At 40.3% G+C, this 12,689-nt stretch overlaps 2 long non-coding RNA genes across 5 annotated transcripts; one reads left to right on the forward strand and one right to left on the reverse strand.

The window, feature by feature from the left end:
• The first annotated feature begins 451 nt into the window (after positions 1–451).
• LOC148398161 (uncharacterized) lies at positions 452–11,351 on the forward strand. 3 transcript variants are annotated; one of them, XR_015858798.1, is made up of 4 exons: positions 452–514; positions 2,827–2,932; positions 7,453–7,529; positions 10,451–11,351. It is a non-coding gene; the product is annotated as an uncharacterized LOC148398161 (long non-coding RNA). The 3 variants fall into 3 exon arrangements; XR_015858799.1 differs by lacking the exon at positions 10,451–11,351 and adding an exon at positions 8,917–9,316; XR_015858797.1 differs by lacking the exon at positions 10,451–11,351 and having other exon boundaries at positions 7,453–9,316.
• LOC148398162 (uncharacterized) lies at positions 10,690–12,689 on the reverse strand. Of its 2 annotated transcripts, XR_015858796.1 has the most exons (3): positions 12,411–12,689; positions 11,687–11,734; positions 10,690–11,300 (listed from the first exon to the last, which is right to left on the reverse strand). It is a non-coding gene; the product is annotated as an uncharacterized LOC148398162 (long non-coding RNA). The 2 variants fall into 2 exon arrangements; XR_015858795.1 differs by lacking the exon at positions 12,411–12,689 and having other exon boundaries at positions 11,687–11,983.

A 12,689-nucleotide genomic window follows, 5' to 3' on the forward strand; every position in this document is an offset into this window, starting at 1 on the left:
TTCAGCATGTTCAGCAAGAGCAGGAGTGACTAACACGCAGACTGCCATACAAATGCCACTGTTGTATTTTTAAGTGGTGGGCCATGCATTTGGTACCTGAGCCTTCAATTAATTAATAACATGACACAAGCCTAAACTATTATAAATAATATGCATCGCATTCAACTTGGCTGATCTAATTAACCAATCCGAGGATGAGCATTATTGTGGGACAACTTTACAATATTGTGATAGATTTCACCGGTTGTCAAATGTTCAGGCATACTAGTTCCATAATTTGTAGGTATTAAGAAGAAATAAAGGACTCTGACAGTATGTTATAATTCAATAGAAAGAATGTAAAGAATAGTTTACCACATGTTTTGCAGTAACTTAATGGACATTGTGCAACTCCTTCTGACGTGTGCTATTTTGGCCAGCTGGAGGCAGTATAAGATAGACATACGGATAAACTACATGGCAGTCGCGATTTCCGCAATTGTAGTTCTTTGAAGACGATAAAGAAAGTGTGACGGTGAGTATTGTTATACTGTCTGTCTACATGTGTTACTGCACTATTTATGTTAACAAAGCTAGAGTCGTTAATGCCCCATGGATGCTATTTGTTAGTCTGTTAGTCGTGTTTCCCATGATGATAGCATTAAGCTAGCAAACTTAAAGGAAAAGTTTTGTGGAGGTTTTGAATACATGTTTGATAGTAAGCTTCTCTTGGGAGTGCCAATAAACAACCTGAACCCTTATTTATTTATTTATTTATTTATTTATTTAATTTTATTCATTCATTCATTCATTCATTCATTCATTCATTCATTCATTCATTATTTGTGCCATCTTTATGGATCATTTATAATCAAAACTCTCCCCCCCCCCCCCGCCGGTTCGCTGCATGATTCCTTTTTGTTTTCCCTTAAATCCATGCAGCTGTTCAGTGACAATTCCTTGAGCTCTTTTCACATCATGTGTGGGAAAATGTTACTTTCATTTTGGTTGTTTTCCAATCACACCACTTCCTGGAAAACACAATGACTCATGACTATTCGAGTTGTATTGCCTTGGAAAGCTTTAAAGCCAATTTTCGCAGTTTCAGCCATCTGCATAGTTTTTTTTTAATGCAATTTGTAACCCTTCAGTAACAGATGAGCATGTTTTCCACCATCACAGCATATGCCTTTGTGCTTAATAATAAAAAAGGGTTGAATAACTAACTCAAGTTGACATTTTAAAGACAATAATTGCCACTTTAATTATACAACAGTTATTTGCTTAGTTGAATTCGGGTGCTTTTTTGGACAGGCAGTGAAAAATCCACCCAGGTGTCACAGTGACAAGATGTGAACGAAAGACATGAAACACGCATACCCACCCATAAAGTGTGGTTAATGCTTTAGATAGAAGTCCGATTTGAAAAGAGTTAATTTATTAAAGCTATCGAACAAAACAGCTGTCAGACCTCAATGGATTTGAGCTGCCGTAGTGTGATTACGGAGAGTGGACTACTCAGACAAACATGTCGCTAGCTGGCATCACACCTCCCACTCGTCGTGGCTGTGTGTGTGTGTGTGTGTGTGCGTGCGTGCGTGCGTGCGTGCGTGCGTGCGTGCGTGTGTGTGTGTGCATGGGGAAGGCCCACAGGAAAGACTTATATAAATGTGCCATCGTTTTCCTGCCATAAACCCGATATTAAACTTCACACTTGACAGTGTAAACATGGATTACACCGTCTACTACAGGAAGTAAAATTTCCATTGAAAGAAGTATGCAAAGACATCGACATTGTCTTCTTTGTCCTTTGTGAGCCGTTTAACCTGAAGAGGATATTTAAAGGTGGTGTGAAGATTGTCATAATGAGAATCAGATGACGGCTGTGGTTTCGCCACTGCAGTTTACCTATCGCTACTTAGCCAAAATGATTGACAGCCTCTGGAAACAGGGATGATGTTTTCATTATGCGTGTTGACACGAACACAAGGAGATTGTCTACATGTTGCCTTAGAAACAGGTTGGGCTTGAAAACAATAGATGCAGGGACGGGGGAATCAGGGGATTTGATGCGAAAGGGAGGATGGAGGAGGTGTCAGCCAGGTGGGAAGGAATGACTGCACCTTGATCCTGATCATAATGACTTTAATGGTCCACCGATCCCCGATCACACAGCTGCCTATGATATTCAAGAGAAAGACACAGGCCGTTTAAGCTGAAAGGTTGCCTTGGCAACCACCTGACCCCCTTTGGTGCAAATCACAGGGTTGGAAGGGTCTGTGTTTAATGAGCTTGTGTTGTTGACGGTGTGGCTCCCAAAGCTGGCAACATATACTGTTAAATTGTTACTCGTGTTCCAGTGTTGTTGTTTTTTAGATAAGATACTTTTTGTCCTGATGGTATCTTTGCAGGGAGCAGCACGGTAGCCATTTAACTATTTGAAAACAATTAATATATAATATAAATATAAAATATGACTCCCTTGCCATGCCTTGCTTTGCCTTCAACGTCGTCCCCACATACCTGTTTCAGACGCACATTTGTGCACGTTGCCATGCTCCTTGAGGCTTGTACGAGCAGGTTGTTGTATTACACAAATGGTGAGTCACAGCCCTGCTGGCTGATTTCACAGAATTCAGCCAGTCTGTGTGTGTGCGTATGCGTGCGTTTGTGTGACAGGTACTAGATGTTCATCATGTAAAAAGAAAGCTGCCACGTTCCACTTCCTCACTGAGAATGTCATACAGCAGTGTAAATCTCTACTGTTCCCATGCACCCACTCTTCTTTGTCCTCCATGTGAATCATTCTCCATCTCCACGGGCTTGTCTCCTCTCTTTCGTCTCCAGGCCAAATGCATCAGCATACCATGATGGCTGCTTTGATCGTCCAGGCAAGCCTCTTATGCAGTGCTTGCTCCTAAGCGACTGGCTGTGAACCATAAAGAGGATTGCAGTGAGTATCTGCTAGTGCATGCTCGACTTTCTCTCCACCTATGCATCAAACTCTGCAGTTCTAAACACTTATTATTACTACATTAAAAAACATGAGCTTTTCATATGAATGCTTTTCTTTGAATCAAGACACATCATAATGTGTCTTCGTCTTAAAACTCATATATACTACTTTCACCATCATCCTGATGTAATTAGAGAACCCAATAATACTGTACAAAAACAGAATTAACTGTAATAGCACACAACTCTGCCACTTACATCATCAAAATCAATCTTTATCTAATACAAAGTAAAGAGGTAAAACATTTAATAAAAGATGCTGAGTTTTAAATGTAAAAAACAAAAATGCTCTAACACAAATACGGCTCGAAACTTGCACGAAAAAATATATTACAGGTGATAATCATAATGCATTCGATGAGTTCTTCTGATTGAAGAACCGATGACAAACACGTCTGGGTCTGAGCCACCTGCAAACATGGTTAAGCTCCACCTCACTTGGTGTAACTGGCCCTTGTCTGGCATCTCCTTCATTTGGCAATGCTGTCATTGACAGGTTATGCCATCCACGGTGTAACCCCACCCCCGGCGCCTCGCAAAGGTCAGCTGGAATAAGTGCTAACTACCCTGCGAACTTGAACAGTACAGGTAGAAAGGGGGTGACAGATATATTCTCTCCTAATTGCGCTCATTTTATTCAACATTCAGAGAGCCAACGTTGCAATTAAAATAATTGTCTGTCAACATGGGTTTGCTTGGATGCACTGAAGACAGATTGTCCTCTTTATATATTTCCCTATGCTCAAAACAAAGCTGATTGAGGTGATTATTTTTAATGCCATTTGACAAACACACAAAACATTACCTTAAATGTCCACATCAGTGGTGGTGGTAAAAAAAAAAAAAAAAAGATTTTTACAGGCAGCAATGCATGTAATTGCTCAGAAATAATTGTAGACAAGGATAAAAAAAAAAATCTACAGGGTATCGTATTTAAAAAGGCGGGAATGCTTCAAGCATCTGCACTGTGTTATATGACACATTTTTTCCTTTGTGTTTTATCCTTCTACAAATACACACTGCATAGAGCCATCTAGGATGGATAAATATACACCTCTAAACTTCATCTGTGCTTTCCATCATGGAAATGGACTTTGCACATGCTTTCAGAAATAATGTGTGAGCCCACTGCTGGATACTAAGCAGCAGCTGGTTCTTAAAGGCTGCTTGAATGAGAATGAGCGCACCACAGGGATGCATTTGAATGGAAGGAGACGCTGACTGTATTTTTCACAATTGAGATAGTTTCAAGTACATTTCCATGCAGCACTGAAAGTGGATGACTGGTCATTGAAAGTGAAATGGGATCTATTTTTCACCCTTTCTTCATACATTGTGTAATAAATCATGCTGTCTGGGTAGATGAATGCACATACTTAATATCATGGATAAAATCGAATGATGAAACCCGGCAGCCATTGTGCAGGGTATCGAATTTTCCATTCAACACACCAATAAATAAATGTATTTGTTCAACAAATACTAGGAAATTTTTGAAGTGTATGATATTTCAGCAGCATTGGCGGCTGGGTTCTACAAATCTGCAGTGTAAATACAGAGAAAACTCTTGACATGAAGGTATGAAGGTGTTGAACTTTGCACAGCTGTGTGGTGCTTTATTGGAGTTTTGAAGAAGTTTCAGCACCCCAATGGAAATCAAGAGAGTCTTATGAAGCCATCTTGTAAAACCTTTGAGGCACTTAAAACGTGTCAACGTGACAGGTAGACATGGCTGGCACACTTTCAAAGTGGTGCATTTGCTACCTTTGAATGCAGAATCTGGCAGAAAGGTGCCATGAACCTTTTCCATTTTCTTCTAAGCAGAACTCCAATGTATCACTATTGAGTAATACCCAGTGCAAACTGTAGGCCGGTCCTAACTGCCAAGACTTGTGTTAGGAAGGGCATCCGGTGTTAAACTCATTCATGCGCAGGACTAGTATCTATCTATCTATCTATCTATCTATCTATCTATCTATCTATCTATCTATCTATCTATCTATCTATCTATCTATCTATCTATCTATCTATCTATCTATCTATCTATCTATCTATCTATCTATCTATCTATCTATCTATCTATCTATCTATCTATCTATCTATCTATCTATCTATCTATCTATCTATCTATCTATCTATCTATCTATCTATCTATCTATCTATCTTATCTATCTTATCTATCTTATCTATCTATCCATCTATCCATCATGGATAGATAGTCGCTACCACCCCCATCTATCCATCTATCCATCTCTCCATCTCTCCATCTCTCCATCCATCCATCCATCCATCCATCCATCCATTCATCCATTCATCCATCCAACATACCTACCTACCTAAGAAATATATGCACATACGTACATATATGTATTAAATTTTCCATAATTAGTCTTTTCATTACTGCTGACATCCGAAAATCTTTGCATGGAAAACTCTCCTAGCATAGTTTCATGGAGGTCACAACTTATGCCTGCAAAGTCCAGGCTGATTGTTCTGGCATACAGGTAATTCTCAGCCAAGAGCATCTGTTAGTCATTTGTAGCCGCTGCCTTCACTTAAGAATTTTGGCAGACACTAAAGTCACCCCCGTATCATCTCTGCTAACAACCTGCTGTGGCCACAACTACCTACAGGTTCTGACTTTTGGCAGACATCACAACAGCCTATTTGTATGCCTTGAAGTGTACATGGTATTGTATTGTGAGTGACAGCTGACATTTCAATGTTCAAATAAATGTTTTCATCATCAGACCGTTACATCCACCTACACATTCGAGTCTAGCTCAACTGCTGTGATGTGCGTGGAATGCTCCCAGGATGCAAGTCAATGACAAGCCTCATTCTGACTGCAATGGTTGTGTTCCAAGCATGTAAACAAAAAAAGAAATGCTGAAACTCACAGTTTTAATTGATTTAAATTGTTCGTTCCGGCATTGGAATGCTAGTCACATTGTACATACAAAATTTGCAAAACTTCTTGTTTACCACAGTTAGCCTGCTGTCTAGCGAACAGATGGACAAATCAACCGACATTTCCACACATTTTCTTTTTTATTTCAGTCTGTGCTCTACTGAGTGACATTTTAGTCATATGTTTATTTTAGAAGCAGTCATTTTATACTTCAAGTCGTAAGCTGGCATTATCTTGGGAAGCAGCTCTGACAATAATGTAGTTGAATGCAGTTTTATTTATACTACCTAACTTTAAAGGATTATTGGGCCCATACTGAATGTGAAAAAAATATGTTTTGGTGGAATCTATATCATCAAAGGTTTATATGCAGCATATTTTCTTACAGAGTTGTATGGAGGGAAAAAAGACCAGAGTTTGCCATCCATATAGGACAGTCAATTTAATGAATTTAAAAAAAAATTAATAGATAAATTTGTGACATAAAAATCATGGTCAGTTTGACTGTATGCAAGAATGTGTTTTCCTCTTCTAGCCTTGGTTTACAAGTCGTTGTGGCTAATATTTAAGCCCCCATTAACTGACATGAGAGAATATAAGGTAGTGTTTCGCAGAAATGGAGTGAGGGAACAAAAAAAGTAGAGGATCCACCATTTACACTCATATCCTCCTCACCCCTCTTCCAAGTCGCTACCACCCCCATTTCCACCAAGTCCCCACCCCCTGAACAAACTCACACACATGTTGAAAGATGAATGTGCAACAAATGGAAGCAGGAGGTGAGTGACGATCCCGTATGAGCTGTGTATTGTGCACCATGGTCTTCCATCCCCCCGACAAGGTGGCCGATAATCTAAAGGGGCCCTGTTGGCTGGGCTAGGGGGGATCGAGAGGCGGGGCGGGGGCTGTTTCACTAGGATGTTATTTATTGGCCTACTTGGAGGCCCCTGCTGCCTCCTGCACTCCTCGTCACACCCATTGATCTTGTCCTGATCCGCCCCCACCGACGGCTCTCCATCGTCTTTCCCCCCTCTTCCTCTCAACATGTTCACTCCAGTCTGCTGGAAACTTGAGCCCATTAGACTACAGTGAGCTGTGTGTGAAATGTCACTAAACAATAAATACAGTATATGTCAGTGATTGAAGGCAAAAATGTTCAAATGTACACCTGTACAAAAAAATAATAACCACAATAATATTTTGTTAGACACATCTCTGACAGTGTCATTAAAAATGAACGTTAAATTGTAGTCGAATTGATCTCTACTCATTAGATTGGAAAAGTGTTCTCATTAAAGTTTCCATTAAATGCCCGTGGACAGTTAATGGAATGCACCCACTGCTAGCTTGGCATGTCACATAAAAAAGGTTCATTCATTGTGTGGCATGCACAAATGTGTGCAATGACTTCTCAATATAATGTCCGTGTAAACTTAAAAGAAAGAACATTTCATGTGTTAGATGCCAGAGTGCCAGAAAATGAAACATTCAAGTAAGTCTGCCTGTTCCTTAAACAGTGGGGATGATTTATATCATGTTCCTCCCAGGCCAAGTTTAGCTTCCCATGACGTGATCAGCCGAGACGTTTAGGCCAGACCACACTGTCTGATGTCAAAGCCAAAAGGTAAACAAGTAAACATCTTCATGACAATCTGCTGTAAATAATGAAATGAACCAATGAGCCTGTTGCATGGTGACAAAATTTGATATTTCAATGATGTGTATCAAATTGCTAACCCTTTCAGTACCAAGGAAGTAGCAGTCTATTTCTAATAAGTCGGCAATCCCTGTTGGATACATCATTGAAGTTTATCGCTTTGTTCTATCTCTGTGTGCCTGATACTTCTCACGGAATTCTGGGCAACGCCTGGATTGGGCCGACCTAGATTGAAAACATGTGTCTTGGTTGAGGAGCTTGCCTAACTGAGATAGCAGAATTCAAAGTCAGACTACTCAGGTGCATGCAGCATGCTGATCATATGCCTTTGCTTACATACGCCACCCTTCCCCCATGTGAGCGTGTGCTCCTCAAGTGTAAATATCACAAGGTATGCGAGGCTGCAAACTCTATCTTGATGTGCACGACGGACTTTGTCTAAGTGCACGCAGGACACCTTTTGAAATGTGTGGTACATGTGGGACCTCACTCTCAATTCAGGTTCAACATCATCGTCAAATCAGGCTGACAAACGATCCCATAGTCTCCCTGCTTCATATTACATGAAAGGCATGCAGTCACAGTGAAAGTGCTTCAGGTTAGTAATGTGTATATTTTACTGCTGCATCATTAAGCAGTTATTTTTTACGAGTCTAGCCAGACTTGATTATCATGTCTGGTCCGCTGCAGCTTTCTAAGGAGTAATACACACAGGTTCACGGGCAACTGCGATGTCATTTTCAGTCGACAGTGGCAAAATGGCCGTCCTCTGAGATACGTAAAAATGGTTCAAATTTGCTGCCTAACTCATATTCCACAAATGAAACTGTGTTTAGACCAGTGGAGGCACATGCACCATAATAGTGAAGAAAATCTTAGGGCTGATTTTTAAAAACTTAATCTTAACTGTTGTGACCCAGAAGGTGGTAAAAAAAAAAATGCAGTTTAAAAACTATTTTATGAAAAAATAAACTTTTCAGCAGACCTGCAGATCTGCAAGCTACTGTTGCTGCGGTTCGCTTGACCTCTTCCTGGGTGTGCACGTAAATAATCAGGTACTCGAGGCCAAATAAAATGTCTGAAATTACTCGAATACCAAGTTTCAGTCTTCAATATTATTCAGTCCAAAGAACTAAAGCTGAGCATCTGGCTTTCAGTCTTGCTCAGTTTTGCTGCCACAAGCTTTACAGCATTCATCATTGCAGCTACATAAAACAGCATGTAAATGCCACAGTTTGCTGTGATGGGATCAATACAAAGCGATGCATTGTGCTCCGCACTGCGTTACTGTGCACGCTATGCTGCTACAGTTGATCCATAACATTCTCCATCACCCACGTCCGTTGCGTGGCAGCTGCTGGGCCGCAGGAGTTGCTCCGCTGCTACGACTTGCAGCCAGTGAGCACGTCGATAATGAGCAGCGGCCTCTCTGACACAATCATTTACCGCCTGGAGGTCTCCAAGAACCAAGTGGAGTGCGCATGCCTTCCTCTAACCTACTTAAAGCTCACGCTGCCCACATGGAAGTGTTGATGCGCAACATGAGATGTCCTCATGGATTCCAGCCTGCAGTCTGACCAGAATAAATGTGTGACATAAGTGCCTGAAGAACTAATGATGGGTGTGTTTTGTGTGTGGTTGCTTCATCCATTGTTTATCCCAAACTTTCAAATGTCTTTACATAGCAACAGCTTTTTTTTGTTACATTATTGTGAGTATTTACATTGTTGAAGCAACAAGCCACAAAAACGGATAGCTACAATTTGCGCAATTCTAAATGCATGAATAGGAATTGCTTCTTTTATCCAAAAGCCGCTTTTAAAACTCATTATTGCTATACAAATGTGAGTTTAGCATTTGACATACGGTGTGTGATCGAAACAACTCCACTGGATGTAGAAGCAGTGAAGCAAATACACTGATGGAGGAGAACACATTTTGATGCGTAATAATGAGATACAAAATGTTAACCTGTAAATGGTGCAATCTGCGTTAATGGGCTTGACTAGCATTTGCCAATGTTTCTTTTTTTTTAAATAGTGGATTGGGTAGTTATGATTGACGCCATTGAACTGTGCCTCATAAAAGTGGCCACTCATATAAAAACACCACTGCAAATGAATCGTATCACTGTGGTTACAACTACAAGGGCATGCAGCAGTATAAGCAGGAACAGAGGCACTTGCTAGAAGGAGCCCCGAGAGGCTCAGTTGTGTGCTTCTCCTCTAAGTCGAGTAGGACGAGCATAGTTTCAGTGACTCCAGTTGGCTCCTTAATTCTATTTGCCTCTCGGGGGAACATCCCCCAAAACCTCTCACACACATTTTCAGAGAGCTTTGTTGGGTAAGTGGGGGGAGGGTGGGGGTAGGCTCTATGTTCCCAGCTCCAACTGAGTCTGGAAAAGACACATAAATCTCACACACATATACACACTTACACACGCACATGCACACACAGTCATGAGGCAATGAGTCCTCTTGCCTTACATTGGAGGAAGAGGTGGGGTGCTCAAGGGGATGGAGGAAGAACTCATTCAACTTTACTGGTGTAACGTTTGTCATAGTCTAACTATTTCCCTTTTCATATTCTGTCATTCACATCACATAGACAAAGAAAATAAACAATAGGGACTGTCTTGCTTTATTATTCGTCTCTGTTATGCACAGTGTTTGACTATTTATATCTTTCCATTAGTATCTTTCATGTTCTTGCGTTACCTTTGTCATGTCGTAATCATCATTAAGTGCCATCAAATGTATTAATGAAACTAAAAGAAAAAACATTATTTCCTGTCATTGTTTGAAGTAATACACCCAGTGACTTATGTACAGCACGATATATCGGTGTGACAGTTTTCTCTATAACATTGCATTTAATCTGTCCCATAGAATCTGATCTCGACTAATGTGCTCCCCCAGCAGAAGAATGAAATATATCCCCCCAATACACATCTGGCATGCAGAGCATTTTTGAGTCATGATTGTTTCCAGCTGATGTATGGAAATCCAATATTTATTTTAGTTTTTTCTGAGAGTATGTGTCTTCTAATTCAGGAGAAATCCAGTACTGTTGACTGCTAGAACCCGCCATCGTCTGTTCCGTCAAGATGAATATAATGGGCCATCAATATTTTGGATCATTTTAATAATGTCTGCATAGAATCCAAGACAACAAATAATTATTATCTTTTCCGCTTAGTTATGCTACCTTAAATGCAACACAATAGTGTAACACTAATTTTGTCATGATTACAGTGCTCAAGCTTACTTTTCTTTTGTTACCAGCCTTTGCATCTTTTCTTCTCATGCTCTAATTTACAGCTGGTGAGAGATAGTTCTTGTGCCAACATCAACAATGGAGACTCATGAACACATGGAAACATTTGATTAGAGAGTGGGCTATTATGTTGTGCGTACGTTTTTCTATTTTTTGCTTCTTAACACCAAGGACACATTCACAATAAAATAAAATCAGTTCAATTCTTAATTATTGAATAGCTGTCTTTATATTAGCAGATACTAAATATGATAATAGCCAAAAAGTAAAATTTAGCTGTTCTTATGTACCTGTGCTTGCGTAATTCCTGGTGCAGTCTAACATCACATCAAAGGCGCATCATTAATTAATAATCTGTTATCAGAGCCGAACTCTGGTGAGGTGAGATGAATGCGGCGAGGAGCAGCTAGTGGATTAAAGGTCACATCCTGTGTGTTAATCACCCAGCCCCCCCCTCGACCCCTGTAAGGAAACATAGTAGAATAGACACATTAGTGCCACTTGGCTGGGCACAAACCATTCCCGGTATGAGGCAGACCCAAACAGAGATGGCGAGCGTATTGTACACTAAAGAGAAAAAATTAAGCATGCACACTGTCGTAAAAACATATCAACATTTTTGAGAATGGGCTGAAATTGTTTCAATGGTAGGCCATGTTTATGGTCTTCAGTGGCGATTCACTGGAATTAATCCAACTCTAAAAATAACATGAAAAAAAAGATTACAAATATAATCAATTACATCACACACATCGGAAAAGCTGATTATTAAATATGTTAATGTGTGCAGATTGCTATCACTGTGTTTTGTGAAGTTGTATGTGACAGGTTTGCTCTGAGACACCAACCAGAGATTGAAAAAATGGAAACGTCGCTGGCTTGCTGGTTTGCTGGCCCTGTGAGGATAAAATTGGAATCTGATTGATAAAAGAAGCAGTCCACTTGCTAACATAATTTATGTTATATCAACTAGCAAAACTGAACATTTTCGTCCTGGAAAATGTAGCTTGACATGGACAAAACTAACGCAGGACTAATGCAATTTCTACCATAAATATTTACAGTATAAGTAAAACACTTCTGGTCCATGAAAGTAAAACAATGAGATGATAAGCAGCAAATATGACGCTGAGCCTGCTTTCTTGTGCCAAGAACTTGAATGTACACATGAATGTCACAATGTCATCATCACTACTTTGACTCAAAGTCAGCATAAAAGACACTTTTGTTACCACTACAGTACTATCTTGTTCTTATAAAGCTACACAGTGAGTTATCATTGTCATGTTATTTTTACTTGTATCCAGTGTACTACGCGTTTTATTGCGTAATAACTGTTGTAGACCACGCTCAGATGTTGCATCGTGTCCGTACTGGGAAAAGCACACAAAGAGCCATAGTACTAATTCATGACATGATAAAAGCCTTGAGGATCCTCCAAGGTGGACAGATTCATTTTTTAGCTTTGACAAGCAAACGCTTGCAGGCAGCCTCTAGATCATATTTGCACGGCCCACACAACTCCCACTCTCTCACATCTGACCAGAATCTCTCAGATCGGATGTGACTCACATGCTTTGGCAGTCTCAAGTGAAATTCTTCTCCTGTTAGTCTTCTACCACGGAACTTCTTTTACTGCCTCACAATGGAGTCCAGTCACAATAGAATTTTTCTGAAGTGTGCTGCCAAAGAACCGGGCTGTCTTGCGTGTTACTCTAAAAATTGCACTCGCCTTAGGTGTAGGCTGTCCAGCACATAAATCTGTTTTAACACAATCACCTAACAGAGCAATGAGCTGTCGCAAAGATTATTTTCTGCACACGCCTTTGTGCTCGAGGAGAGAAGGCCAGA

This window comes from Syngnathus floridae, chromosome 5 (assembly GCF_059516105.1).
Source record: "Syngnathus floridae isolate MCC-2025c chromosome 5, RoL_Sflo_1.0, whole genome shotgun sequence".
NCBI lineage: Eukaryota > Metazoa > Chordata > Actinopteri > Syngnathiformes > Syngnathidae > Syngnathus > Syngnathus floridae.